Source organism: Papaver somniferum, chromosome 4, assembly GCF_003573695.1.
Source record: "Papaver somniferum cultivar HN1 chromosome 4, ASM357369v1, whole genome shotgun sequence".
Taxonomy (NCBI): domain Eukaryota; kingdom Viridiplantae; phylum Streptophyta; class Magnoliopsida; order Ranunculales; family Papaveraceae; genus Papaver; species Papaver somniferum.
In genome coordinates, this window is record NC_039361.1 from 120,185,459 (window position 1) to 120,200,193 (window position 14,735).

At 35.8% G+C, this 14,735-nt stretch overlaps 2 long non-coding RNA genes across 4 annotated transcripts; both read right to left on the minus strand.

Moving 5' to 3' along the window:
* Positions 1 to 6,257: 6,257 nt before the first annotated feature.
* LOC113274237 lies at positions 6,258 to 8,440 on the minus strand. Its single transcript, XR_003322884.1, has 3 exons — positions 8,134 to 8,440; positions 7,062 to 7,115; positions 6,258 to 6,415 (listed from the first exon to the last, which is right to left on the minus strand). It is a non-coding gene; the product is annotated as an uncharacterized LOC113274237 (long non-coding RNA).
* Positions 8,441 to 9,750: 1,310 nt separating this feature from the next.
* On the minus strand, positions 9,751 to 12,467 carry LOC113276461. Of its 3 annotated transcripts, none has more exons than XR_003324399.1 (5): positions 12,244 to 12,467; positions 11,969 to 12,045; positions 11,471 to 11,514; positions 10,802 to 10,923; positions 9,751 to 10,320 (listed from the first exon to the last, which is right to left on the minus strand). It is a non-coding gene; the product is annotated as an uncharacterized LOC113276461 (long non-coding RNA). The 3 variants fall into 3 exon arrangements; XR_003324400.1 differs by having other exon boundaries at positions 11,471 to 11,517; XR_003324398.1 differs by lacking the exon at positions 10,802 to 10,923.
* Between the last annotated feature and the right edge of the window lie 2,268 nt (positions 12,468 to 14,735).

Below are 14,735 nucleotides of genomic sequence, written 5' to 3' on the forward strand. Positions count from 1 at the left end.
TCTTGAAAATTACCCTGGCTTTTTACTAACATTTCATGGCTTTGTGATATCATCTCCTGGCTCTTCCTTAATATACTAAGGGTTTCCTCTAAGCTAGTTATTCTATTCTCAGATGGGTTATGGGTCTGACCTGAAGAGTTCTTAGTATAACCAAAACCTGGGGGAGGCTGAGAATTACTAGACTGGCCTTGATTCTGGCCCTTAGACCAAGAGAAATTAGGATGGTTTCTCCAACCAGGGTTGTAGGTCTCTGAGTAGGGGTCAAACTTCTGACGGTTTTCAAACCTAGCATTGTTATAGACAGACATGAGCTTGCTCTTCACTAACCTGACCTTCCCAGAATGAGTTATCGGGCTCTATTCCACAACTAGAGACTTGAGAGGCTCTATTAGGTTCAACAAGGGACTTATTTTTAGATTGACCCATTTCCAATGCTTCTAACCTTCTAGATAAAGCAGCAAACTTAGCATCTGACGCAAAACTCGTATCTACCATATTGGTGCTACTTCTATTGACCAAGAGTCTTTTAGGGGGTTCAACACAAGACTCCCACTGTTGGGATTTTTCAGCGATAGCTCCTAAGAAGGTAAAAGCATCATCAACATTTTTACTAGTGAACTCACCAGCGCACATAGACTCGACCATGGCTTTGGTCGAATAGTCTAAACCATTATAAATAATCTCTACAAGTTTCATCTTATCAAATCCATGGTGAGGACACTGGGATAAGATCATTGAATCTCTCTAAAAACCTATAAAGAGATTCTCCCTCTTGTTGCATACTAGCACTAATTTTCTGCCTAACAGCTGCAGTTTTATGCTTAGGGTAGAATTTCATATAGAAAGCAGCAATAAGTTCCTGCCATGTTTCAATGGATTCAGATGGTAGGTTGTTTAGCCAGGTCTTGGCTTTATCTCTCAAGGAAAAGGGAAACATCTTAAGTTTCAAGACCTCATCAGTAAGGTCTTTTATTCTAATTGTCCCACAAATTTCCTCAAAGTCTCTAATATGAAAATAAGGGTTCTCATCATCCTTTCCTAAGTATATAGGGATCATCTGAAGAATACTAGGTTTTATCTCGAAATTAGCCGTAGTGGCTGGAATTTAATGCACGAAGCTCGGTTGGACCTAGTTGGGAACATGTAATCTTTCAAAGTTGCCATCAGTGGCACAACAGAAGTACTAGGGGTACTTTCCTCACGAAGAGATAGGTTCTCAAAACTGAAGTTTCCAAAAACGGGGCTCTCAAAAGAAGAGTCTTCGAGCTCCCCGCTTCCACAAGAAGATCTTTTAGGCTCGTCACTAATCAAACGGCCAAAATTATCTCTTTTCCAAGCACGCTCTGTAAAGGAATCGAGCGCTCTTGGCATACACAAAAAAAATCCTAAGGAAGGGAGGTTCTAAGCAAACACACAGCAGGCCGACTCCACCAAATCAAACCTAAAAATTTCTAGCAAACAAAAAGCATGATGGCTCCACTTAGATTGTTTCTAGACCAGCTTCTAATCCTTCGAAAAGGAATTCGTTACAATCTGAGCAAATTCTCTGGAATCAGTACGAGTCAAAGTGAGTTGAATAGAGGCGAGGGAAGCTCAGTGGAGCTTTGATACCCAAGGCCTCACCGTATTCAAGGCGGCGCAGTCACGCATTCAACTCACAGAAACCATCCTGAACTTCGAAGTATGCTCAAAAGAGTAACCAATATTTTTCGAATGACTGTCCTATTAAGCTCGTTACCCTATAGGTCTCGTTCTATTCAAAATTTTAGGCTTAGGTTCGCGTTTGGTTTCGTTTTCCTAAGGCGGGCAAGAAGAGAACGGTGATGAAATCCGAACCCTTATCTTGTATGGCCAGTCCTTGCCCTTTACTAGGAATTTAAAGCAACTGGTTCAGTCCTCAACATATAATCACCTTAAGGCATACAGTAAACCCGCTTGCAGGAGATTCGCGGGTGTTTCGAAAGACTTACCTCCCGTACCAGACGGGCGAGAACCGCTGAGTAGTGACTGGGCCACGACTCTATATCGTGTACGAACCCGAGGGGCCGAGACGATATTGTAATCGTCGTCCTTCCCTGCAAACAGTTTGTATACCCTTCCGTAGGGTTTAAAAAAAAAAAATTGTCCAAATGTCCAAAGTCCAAAGTAAAGTGCAAAAAAACAAAAATTTCCTAACAAAAAAAAAAAAAAAAAAAAAAAATAATAATAAAAAACTAAATCCTAAAAAATTATTTGTCTTCTTTTTCTTTTCTTTTAGCTTTGAGCTTTGTTCCAAGTCCTTAGTGTCCAATCTTCAAACCTGCAAATCAAAGACACAAACAAAGAAACGTAAAGAGGAACAAATGAAAATAATAAAAAATAATAAAAACCTAAAAATTCTACCTAAGCACAAATCCGCGTCGGCGGCGCCAAAATTTGATGTATTTTCAAATGGTTGTAGTGATAGTGGTAAAAATGGGTTCTTTTCAGATTTGTGAAGGGAATAAAATTTTTAGATTTTTTTTTTAAAACTTAAGAATGTAGAAAATTAAATAGAAAGTGATGTGAAATTTTATGGACAAATAGGGGTTTAAGATTCCACCATTCAACAATACTTATATGATCTAATTTTTTTTTACTATGCAATTTAAATAATTGGTTTGATTCAAAATATTGCCAAAAGCAGATTTCCAAAATATCAAATGTTAATCACAAGTATAATGCATCAAGAGTCTAAAACTAAGCATGCATTATCAAGGGAAAACACAGTTGATTAATAAAAATCATTTAATTCATTTTTATCAATGCAATTAATCACATAAAAATATTGCATAAAAAAATAGAGATTACCACATAATTATTGTGAGAATGGCTTCCTCTGTCACCCCTGGGATTGGGTTTAGCTACTCATGATGAAAAACCTCTCAAAATATTTCATTGATGCTCAAAAGTGTTTTACAATGAAGAGAAAGACAAGAAAATGATATAAAACAGGATTCTGCGACCCACAGAAGGCGTTCAGAATCAACGATAGAGATGAAGTGCTGTTGTCGTTGGAAAACTATGACCCACAAACGACAGTTGTTGTCTTTGTTGGTAAACGACTGCCTTTGGTAGTCTGTTCTTCCTCTTCTTCTTCCTCCTCGAGCAGCAGCAACAACAGAACCAGAATCTCTGCAATTTCAATTTTCTTGCTCTGTAGTGCTCTAAACCTCTCCCAATTCTCTCTCTCCTCTTCTATGAGTCCCCAACACTCTATATATACTCCACAGGATCAAGAAGTCTCGCTATAACTGGAGATAATTCTCTCTTAACTCGGTTTGATGAAAAAATATTCTGGGAATATTTTCTTCCCTGATTTACCTTCTCACGCGTAGATTTCCATCCTGGTCACTCTAGAAATGTTTACACACGACCCACAATGTTGCTAGAGCCATCATGCATGAGCAGAACACGCTCAAATCTTCTCCAATCCCGTGTCCAACCCGTGTTTACCTGTTTTGCATTCCATGAATTATCCATCTAATTCTGGCCAAATTTGATCGAACCAAAAGCCCAAAACGTGTTTGCTAGGACATATCACAACTTCCTACCAAAAATCAGCCATTGAATCGCCTTAGAACACGTTCAAAAATTCCAACAAAACATCTGCCAGTTGATAGTTTTTTTTCCCGCCAATTTTTGGTTTTTGAATTTGGGAAGAAGATGTCCTCCCCCCTAACCAGAACTGGGGTGCGAATAGCAGCTGCCTTGGGGGTGACCTGGGGGTGCTCCGTGCAACTTTTCGAGCCGAATTTTCCAACAATAATTATTTTCCAAAAATACCTACAAACACACAAAACACCATAATAAGGACGAAAACAAGTACTAACAATACGAAACATTGAGGACAATTAGACATTTAAATGCGTCTATCATGCACCCACTACTTTGCTAAATCCTTCAACCGTTTACACGACTTACGCACATTTCTCGTTGTGGATGAATCCACGTGCCGTAGACCGCCAGACCGAAAGCCTAAGTGATATCCCCCCATTTGTGACGTGATTGAGATTTCACGAATCATGGAGTCTGCAAGGCAGACGTGTATTAGTTGGTCAGTTGTTGACTGATTTAGACTGTGAGTCTAATTTTGTTGAATCGAGCATAAGTGGTGAATGCTCGGCGATTCATGGATTGAACATGTAGCTCTCTGAGATGTCAATGAATTACTGACTAGAGACTGAGCAAGTATTGCTCAACTCGACGAATTGCCGAATATTGAGAGTTTGTCGAGCAACTGAGAAAGTATTGCTCAATTCGTCGAATTTGATAATTTTGGTGTGCAACTGAGCAAGTGTTTCTCAATTCACCAAAACACTGAATATTGATAATTTGACGTGCAATTGAGCAAGTGTTGCTCAATTCGACAAACTACTGATGAATTACCGAATATTGATGGTTGGATCAATACTCGAGCAACTGAGCAAGTATTGCTCAATTCAAAGAATTATTTACTGGTGTCTTGACCCAATAAAATATTAATCAAAAATATTGGTGGATTACATAATATTTTTAATTTGGATGTTGATTGCTGAATCAACATAATTTTGTGTTTGAATTTTCTCAGAATGGTGATTCGTGGAGCGTTTGTTCGAAACCCTAATTTTTTGATCAATCCTTCAACAATTGGTGAATTGCTGAAAATTGGTCATGAATGAAGTGGGACCGACCACGTGGGATGATGAGCGTCCATGTGATGCCCAGTGCTCGAGTGAGCACGCACCAGGGTTCTCAGTTTGAGAGTTGACAGAACGATGATTAAATGCAGGTGTCATCATTTATTGAAATATTGCTGGATTCAGCGTTAGGTGACAAACCTAGGTATGAGAGATGAGGACCGACCAAGAGAGCATCGAACGCTCAGCTAGTGGGAGGATTTTCGAGAATTATATTCATCATGGCTCTGAGAGGACCTCGATCAGAAATTGTGAAATGGTTCACCGATCATAAAATATGAATCATCACATGCGTTCCTGAAGCCGGGTCAGAAACATGCATTATCATGATTTTACGATTTTGACCTTTGTTGAAAATCCACCATCAACAATTGGTTTCATAATCTTTGGTGTGCACAAAACTTGATCGGCTGGGATCCAACTATAATCGGTTTACCTTGATAGACTTGATTGATTAGTTGCATAGATCAGCATCAATATTTAGTATCTTGGTAGATCCTATTATTGATTGCAAAACCTAAACTCTGCTACTTTGGTAGTTGTTGGATAGATAGATCTAAACCCGAAACAGAAGAGCCTTTGTCTAACTCAGATCACTGAGATTGAATAGAGTTGTCACCGAACAGATTTGTTGTTCCTTTACTGTTTGGGAGACGAACCAAAGGAATTGTTCCAGTGCGTTCACTTATTGAATGTCGGAAGCGCAAGGATACTGAAGAAACTAGGTGAACTATAGGTTTAGTTGCTTTATCTCAACTATACGAAGTTGGTGTGATTTTGTATATCGGCTTAATTATGAGAGTATTCAAGTCTGGACTAGGTCCCGGGGTTTTTCTGCATTTGCGGTTTCCTCGTTAACAAAATTCTGGTGTCTGTGTTATTCATCTTAACCATAACTAGTTCAAATGACTCAAGTGAAACTAGTTAAAGAGTTGTTCAATTGTTATATTCTCATAGATTTATACAAGAACACAATTGAAGCAAAATATTTTTGATTCACTCGAATCAATACATGAACATTATAGCCACGGTTTGTAAAGATTGCATCCCTTATTGATAAATGTTTTAGGTTCATGAACAACCGATTTTAGAAAGTAACCTACTTAAGTATGCGTACGGGTATGCGTACTTAAGTAACCGGATTTGAGTTTGTTTTAGTTTTCAAACTCAATAGAAATTCACGGACGTGAACTTTTCGCCAGTATGCATACGGGTACGCGTACTTTAGGTAGCCGGATGAGTTTGGTTTTGGTTTTCAAACTCAGCAGAAATTCACGGACGTGAACTTCCGCCAGTATGCATACGGGTATGCATACTTACCTAGTCTCCTACAACCTTTTTGTATACACACAAGTATGCATACTTTAGGCTCCCGGTTTTGGACTTATACACTAATGTGTGAACTGTGACGCCCCATTTACTAAACCTTCTTAGCTAATAGGTTTAAAACCTAATTGAAGCATCATTTCCAGATCAACGATTTTAAGAATCATAACTACATTAAATGAACTAAAGCCAACCATAATTGTTAAACCCAAAACACTCTGATATCAATAGATGAAAAACTCTCGAATGATATAAATATATTTGTGTGTGTTTTACAATAAATAAAGAAAACATTTGTATAAAAGATACATGAACATAACTTAGTTCGGTAACGCTTTAAAACTACGAAAAACAGACATCTTCACTGCACCATTTCTTCCGATAACTGAAAACTGAAGTAGGAACGAGTGAGCACATCATCCCAAAAGGGTGCTCAATGGAAACATGTAACTCTCAAATAATCACTAATGTGCTTCACAGTTCTAAAAGAATATAAATAGAAGAAACAAGAAGAAATAATTATTCAGCAATTTATGCAACACGAAGCAAGTGTCACTCTAACCACGCCAAACTCATTAGAGAAGACGGCGCGAGAGCAACCCTAATCAATAATAATAACATAGTCCACACAGAGTGCCCATACAAACCATGATTCAGAATATTACCATCAAGATCAGAAAATTAGACAAACAAGTATAATATGCACACAAATGACTTCCCCAAAATGAATAGTATATTACAATATTCAAACAGATGACTTACCGCCCTACTAATGAAATAGTTATAATATTATTCAAACGGATGATTTACCGCTGTACTAATACTATTGTCTCCCTACTTAAATTAGCTAAGAGCTGTGGGGAAACACAGACACTCTTCGCGGGGAAATCATATAACGCATATCACACACATACAATTACATTCAAAGAAAACATCGTTCAATGCAATTACGATATACATTCACACAGATAGTAAAAGCACATCATGCTCGCAAGGAAACTAAACTCAATGATTACAAGAAGGTTATAGAGTTCCCACCTGATTTGATGACAAGCCATGCCTACCTCGAAATCTTCGATCCACTGGTTCATCCTTGAATCGATCGTTGTTAATAAAAAAGTAACAGTTAATCACACAAACACTCTAAGAATTTATCCAATTGGTACATATAAGGTTCATAACATAATTTCATACAAGTTTCTAGTTATGGACTAAGTCAAATAACTAATGGTTTTAGTTTTATCAATAATTCTTTAACCTTGCTATTTAATGTTCTAGGCATAAATTAATAACTACTTATTCGAATGGGGTCACGTTGGATGTCATCGGAATGCCCTCGAAAAATCCTACAACTTTGTAGAAGGAACCAAAAGCTAATTCGGCTTCTAAGTAGTCCAAAAACTAAAAACAAGATATCTGACCCTAACCCTAGTCCACGGTTTGGCTTAACCGGACCGCCACCCTGTACCAATCCAGAACAACCCGCTAACCGGACCGCCATCCTAACTCATGAAATGGTCCGGCTCGGAACGAGTCAGACGGGTCACCCCGAGTCAGCCAGCTAACTCGGTCATCTTCTTCACCAGTTCTCTGAAATACTCCCTAGTGTTGGAACAGTAAAATCAGCTTCTGGGGTCAGCTTCTAAGGTATCTATAGAATTTATTACAACTCCAAAAGGATCAATTTTTCGTTATTTAGAATCATAAAATAATTCTCTATAAGTTTTTCGTATTGATAATTTTTAAATACTCGCTTAAACCTATCAAGAACAGATCATACTTATGGACACTTGTGACTGTCTACACAGGATTTCAGCTGCGACGACTAGTTTTCGGGCATCGATGTTTCACTCGTTACTTAACCAAAATGAATAGAATTTATACGTACATAATAACTATTGAATGTACTACAATTTCTATTTATAAAGCTATCTCTAGTTAGGTCTCTAAGGTATCTAAACACGTCTCAACTTATAAGGCAGTGAACATAAACCCATACATAAAATCATGAATTTTTCATGATAAAAGAAATGATTGATTGTACTCTAGTTCTATTTCTATCACCAACCCAAATCATCATAAACTTGCTGACATCATATAAAAGGGTTACCTTGGCTTAATGGTTGATTAAATTCTATTTCCCAAATTCTCCATCAATATTCAACATAACCAAACTCATGTGGTCAGGAACTAGTTCGTCTTCATGCTCCACATCCCCACTCTCAAGAAAAGCTCACTGATGTATAAGAACTCTTTAACTCATAATCATAACTATTAGCAGCTTCTCTCATATAGTTCTCTAGATAAATTTTCACTAGTTACAGTTGATAAAAGAATGAGAAACTTTCGATATATTCTCAAGACTAGCAACTAAACTGTTAAGAAGCATATTTACCCGGTGACTCACCTCACCTTAACTCCCGACACTACTGCACCTACTGAAAAATGAGAAGAAGATAAGTTTGAAAGAAATAAATATCTGTTTGATTAACTAACATAATTAGGTGATTAACCTAACCTAAACACAATTAATTGTTAACTAGATAGTAACCCGTGCTCTGTACCGGGTGACGCTATTTTTTAGTTGTAGGAAATATCATTTAGTCCTAGAAATAATATATTAGAGAGAGTCTAGTCCAGTTGACTCAGTCATGTGTCTGTTTGGTCCTTTTTGGAAAAATATATTATAGTTTGGTCCTAGAAATTATAGTTTGGTCATAGGATGACGTCATGGATGATGTAATTGTTATTGTGTGGTGACAGAAATATCCCTTTGGGACCACATATATAGAACAAAATCCTAGAAAATATATATATATATATTTTTTACATTCTCTCTCTTCCTGTTTTTAGATCTAGTTTTTTTCTCTCCATTTCTTTTTTCTTTTTCTTTTCTGCTACTATTTTTTTCTTCCGATGATGACGATGGTGATTTGATCTGTTGTTGTTGTTGAAAGAAGACGATGGAGATGATGTTTCGATGAAGACGATGGTGTTGGTGTTGCTGTTGAAAGAAGATGATGTTTCAGATTTTTGATGATGTTTCAGATTTACTTTTTTTTTTTGATGAAGATGATGGTGTTGAAGTTGAAGAAGATGACGAAGATGTTTTTGTTTGGTTATGATGTTGTTGTTTTTGTTGTCAAAGAAGATGACGAAGATGTTGTCGTTTGTTTATGATGTTGTTGTTTATGATATTATTGATGAAGTTCATTGTTGTTGTTGTTGTTGAAGATGACGAATAACTTATTTCTGGTGCTGTTGAAGACGATGAAGATGATGATGATGATGATGATGCAGTTCATTCCATAAATGAACTATGTTTTTTTAGGTTTTTATATGGAGTTCATTTCTGAATGAACTCTGTTCTTTTTAGGTTTTTATACGGAGTTCATTTCTGGAATGAACTCTGGTTGTTTTAGGTGATTTTTGAAGAAAAAAATAAGTAGAAATTAACAGGAGTTCATTTTGAAGAATGAACTGCTACAAAAAATAAGTATAAATTAACACGGAAGGGTACTTTTGTCCATTTAATATTTTTAAATAATTGTGGACCAAAGGCGTTTTTCCAAAAGACCAAACTGACATGGACCCACCTAAAAAAGGACCAAACGATATTTTTCCCTTTTTAGTTTGCTTGTGCGTTTTTATTCTTTAGTTTGCTTGTACCATTTTGCACGATTACATTGAAATGCTAATCTACTTTTCTTTTTTCTCCAAGTACAAATTTCTGTCATATATTTTTTTTTTGCAATTTTTTTTTGCAATTTACAAAATGAGGATGAATTTCATTCAAGGTCAACAATAATTAAATTACTACACTTGTCGACACATTGCATAGACCTTAATAACAGTATGAAGAAAAGATCTGCAATACAATTTATAAACATATATCATTAGACAAAACACCAATAAAAATTCTATCTTAAACCACTATCAGCTCCCTCCTGAATACCACGTCCTTCCTCCTGAATTACCATGCTCCCTGCCCTTTGTTAGATACATTCTTAGATACTGCATTATCACCTTCATAATTGTTTGCAACTGTGGCCCCTGTACCATCCTTCAAAAGTTCGTAGGTGCAATTGGTACGACCAAATGTAGGAAACCCACCACTCATTGACTCATTTTCTCCTTCCATCACTATATACATGTGAAGTCCGTCGTTACCACCATTGATTTCATATAGCAAGTTGGCTAGGTTTCTTGTTGCATCACTAATAGTGGCTGTTGAGTGTATAACTTGGAGGAATGAGCTTCCACCAATTCCCGTAGTATCATTGTTATACATTGGTTTCTGTGATAACGCAAGAAATAGTCAGTCCCCACCCTGGCTTTCAAAAAAATACACATATTTAGCAAAAGAAGTGTCAAAGAAGATCACCCAAACAGAAGATACAAAAAAAAACATGCAGCACCCAACAAACCTACAAAAATACGAAAGACTACACTTCATACCCTTTTTTTTATGCACTTCTTTATGATTTCACACAGCAGAAACGCAGCAAGTACAAAAAAAATATCTTTCATATCATGTATTCAGTTGCATTTTTCCCAATCAAACTACATAACTAAAAGAGATTCGTCTGAAGCAATCTTGAGGTTGGGGTCATTTTAAAAAAAAATACTAATGAGAAATGGTCGTGGTCAGAGCTTTCTCCAGATTAACTTTAGAAAGAGATTTAGAATTCTTAATAACATGAGATCATGAAATGAACTTATCAAAATGGGCATCCTTAAGTACCATTCTGGTAATCATGAATGAGTTGGACCTTTACCCGGCTGTTTTGAGGAATTAGGCAAGAAGGTATCATTTATCTATCTGTTGATGATAATGAATGTGCATATCATTTCGCGTAAGCATAGTCATCGTTCACTACAAACATGTATCTTGCTCTCCCTGTCAGCATCACAATCAGTGTTTTTATCTTGCCCGTGACTCGTGAGAAAAGTAAAACATCCATGAAAGTTCAATCAACAAAACAAATATGAAAACTAATAATATGAGAAAGCACCAAAAAGTCGAGGAGATTAGACATCAAACAAATATTCAAAATTTTAATACTAAAAATAATAAGTCTTATAAATTTTATATAAGTCACTTTTGCAACTTTGGCGCATATCCGATGGTTTGTAGGCTTTGAAAGTGTTTCATATCATTAGCTCAAAGTAAGGATTTTAGAAGCGGCAGGCTACTCGACTAAGCATATGAAATATACTCAATCAATCAATAAATATATTGATCGTTTTGGCTTTACCCAATTCTCATGTCTGAACGAATTAGGTTTTAATCATGAACAGTGTTACAGGTTTAGGGATTTAGGTCTAGAAATCCACTTAAAAATTGATTGTCTGTGGCTGTGGCAACTCAATGAATCATCAGATTAATCTCTAATAGATTAATTATAAGATTTAAGAAACCACCAAACACATAGAAAAATCGTTACCTTTTTTTAAACATGCCACCACGACTCTATCAATCAGCAACCAACTACTTCAAAAAAAAAACTTAAAGTGAGTAAAAGTGTAATTCGAATTAGTAGAATTGGAATACGAAAACATAAATTTTCCTCCAATTGTTCGTTAAGTGTCTTCTCATTTTCATTCCCTGAAAGACCATTAGGGGTCCGTTCAGCTTGATATTAACCTAGTAAGAGCTGAAAATCAAAAGTAACATCATTCATATACGAAAGGCCTAAATCATCTAAAATACTAAATAAATGGGTTTATTTGCATTCATGTTAACCAAATCCATACCACAAATTACAAAAAAGAGATACATGTAAAGGTTATATGAACTTCACTTTTTTTTTTCTTTTTTCTGCTTGCTATACTAACAATGGACAAAATATCCCTTGTTTATTTATTCTACTCTACTGTTTTCCATCCAACCTAACATGAAATACTAAAAACGTAAGTTTCATTAACTTTTACTATTTTGTTACCTTAGCTGGAACATTATCATTTCTCGAAGCAGCTTTTCAAATTGTCCTCTCAAAGGATTTCTCTTCTCTTTCCACATCTAAATCATTTCAAAGATCAAAATTAAACACTGCAAATTGAAAAACATAAATTCCAAACAAACCCGTATAGCAAGCGACACAATATATTCAAGGATTTCATAATAATTCTCTCGTAACCCACAAAATATAACAAACGAATCAACTAAGAATCGCACATATAATTAGATTTCAGTGAGATAATGGTATGCGGTGATTACCATCGTCTTGGTTTTCTGTCTATCCATTCCCCATTTGAATCAAATCAAATCAGAGATGCTTGATTTTACAGAAAAAGATGGGATGAAAGAAAGAATGAACGAACAAATACAGAGAAAAGAGGGAGGAAGAAGAGAAGTAGTTCTTTGCTGGGTTTAGGAAATGGAAATGGAAATGGGGTTCGAAACGGAAGGATATAGCAATAGGAGTGGGGTTGGTTATGTCCACGAAAGAAGTGGGGATAGTTGTTTGCAAACTGAACTGAAGGTGTAAGTTTGGTGTAAAACATATGTTTACTTGTTCACTGTGTGGGGCCAGGATTAGTGAGAAACCTCTATTTTGTAATATTGCCATTATAGCTGTCCACATCATCAAAAGGTGGGGTCAGAATGAATGTGATGAGGATATTTAGCTTCAATTATCATCTAGCTAGAAGATGGATAGATTAATTAACCTAATCTTGATTAATAAGTTTCTAATATCACCAAACACTCAAAATTACCAAGGGGTAACTTTGTACTAATTAGGGGTCCTTGTCAGGTAGATTCAAAAGTCAAGCTCTGTCGGTCAACGATGAGTCAACGACGGTTGACTTTAGTCAAACTTCCGCGTTCAAATTTTCCAGAGCGATATCTTCCATGTTCGACGTCCGCTTTATGTATTATAGTAGTCCGTTTTGTATAACTTTTCGTAATCTATCCAATGGTATTATTTATTTGTGATATGATTGATTTGTATAACATGTTACTTGCTTGTTCTTTGTTTTGTGTAAGTATATTATTTTATAAATTATGAAGTAAAAATCTTAGGTTGAAACCAAGTATAATATAGTTTAGAAATTTTAATGGAGAATAAGAAATTAATTAGTCTAAATTATTTAAATATTTATCAATCCAGTACCGGGGAATAATGAGGTTGGTAATTCTGTTGTGTTCGTGTGATACTTGTTACGTAGGTAGGAATTGTCAAGCATCATGTACTTAGACAGGGCAACTTCATGGATGTATTGCTAGACATAGAATGAATACTTGCTTATATTAGTGAACTAATAGATTCCGAAATTTATTTAGAAGCTTAGAGAGTATCCCTTCAGGTAATTAAAACCAATAATCTATTTGAATAGAAATAAGTATGGTGAACCTAGAGCCACAAATTTTTAGTTGTACAACTCCATGTAGGTTTGTGCTTCATTTCATGTTGTTTAGAACTCATTTGAAATGAGTTAGTTTTCGTTCGTTTGTAAGTATGAGCAGTACTTGCATTTAGGCGAGAGATAGTATTTCTCTATAAGGTGGGGAGTTTTAAAGATCATAAGGATAGTTCAATTTTCGAAGACGAAAATATTATAGGGTGGGGAGAATGTAAGGACCCGTAAAGCACGTCAACGCTATTAGACCAGTCAAGGGACGACTTAGCCGATAATGACATGATTAATTAATTATGAATAATAATCTACCAATAATTTGGACAAATAAATAATACCATTGGATAGATTATTTCTATAAATTATTATTCATAATTAATTAATCATGTCATTATTGGCTAAGTCGTTCCTTGACTGGTCTAATAGCGTTGACGTGCTTTACGGGTCCTTACACGAACACCCTATGCTTATATCCAAAGATGGTTACAAGATTTTAAACTCTTTATTTTAATCATTGAAACATTCTTCTATAATGACAATAGCCGTTTTCACACACTATTAGCAGCAAAGCAATTTTCAAGATATTGAAATAATCATTATCGAAACAATTCAAGTCTTACACCAAATGATTGTATCACACAAACCATGTAAGATGTTACTCGACAACTTTCTCATGATATAAGATGAACTTGGTCAAAACGAAAGCATACCAACACATATTTCGAGAAATATGTAAGTGAGATATACTCAGCTCGAAATCTCAAATATGTATAGAGAAAACTATATCGTAACACGACTTATGCCTCAATATAGGAGAAAGAGTAGAAATAGACTTTCCAAGTGATAGATGAGTTTAAGCTTCCCCATACCTTTTGTCGATGAAGTTCCACAAGCTCTCCTTAGTAGTTCTTCGTTTTCAAGTGATAAACGCCGTGAAGTCTAAGCTCAACTACACAAATTATGTCCTAGTCTGAGACATCTATAAATATGGTAGAAATCAAGACTTATAGTTTTGATCACTAACATTGGCAAACATGCTTGAGATATCAACGCATGCGAGTTCGACCGAGCAATGCTCTAACAATCTTCCCCTTTGTCAATTTTAGTGACAAAACTATCAATACATATGCATTACAAAATAAATAAAAATTGTAGCTTCTCATCCAAATGCTTGATCTTCCTGGCATCTTCAACGCGACTCGAAATCTTCGTCACTTCCAAGTACTCCATGATCCCAACGGTTGTAAGTTCAACATCATAGTTGTTGAAGATCCGTAGCGATAACAATGAGAAAACAAATTGCTCTCAATCATTGTTATACAATGTCATAGTATTATTACACAACATCAA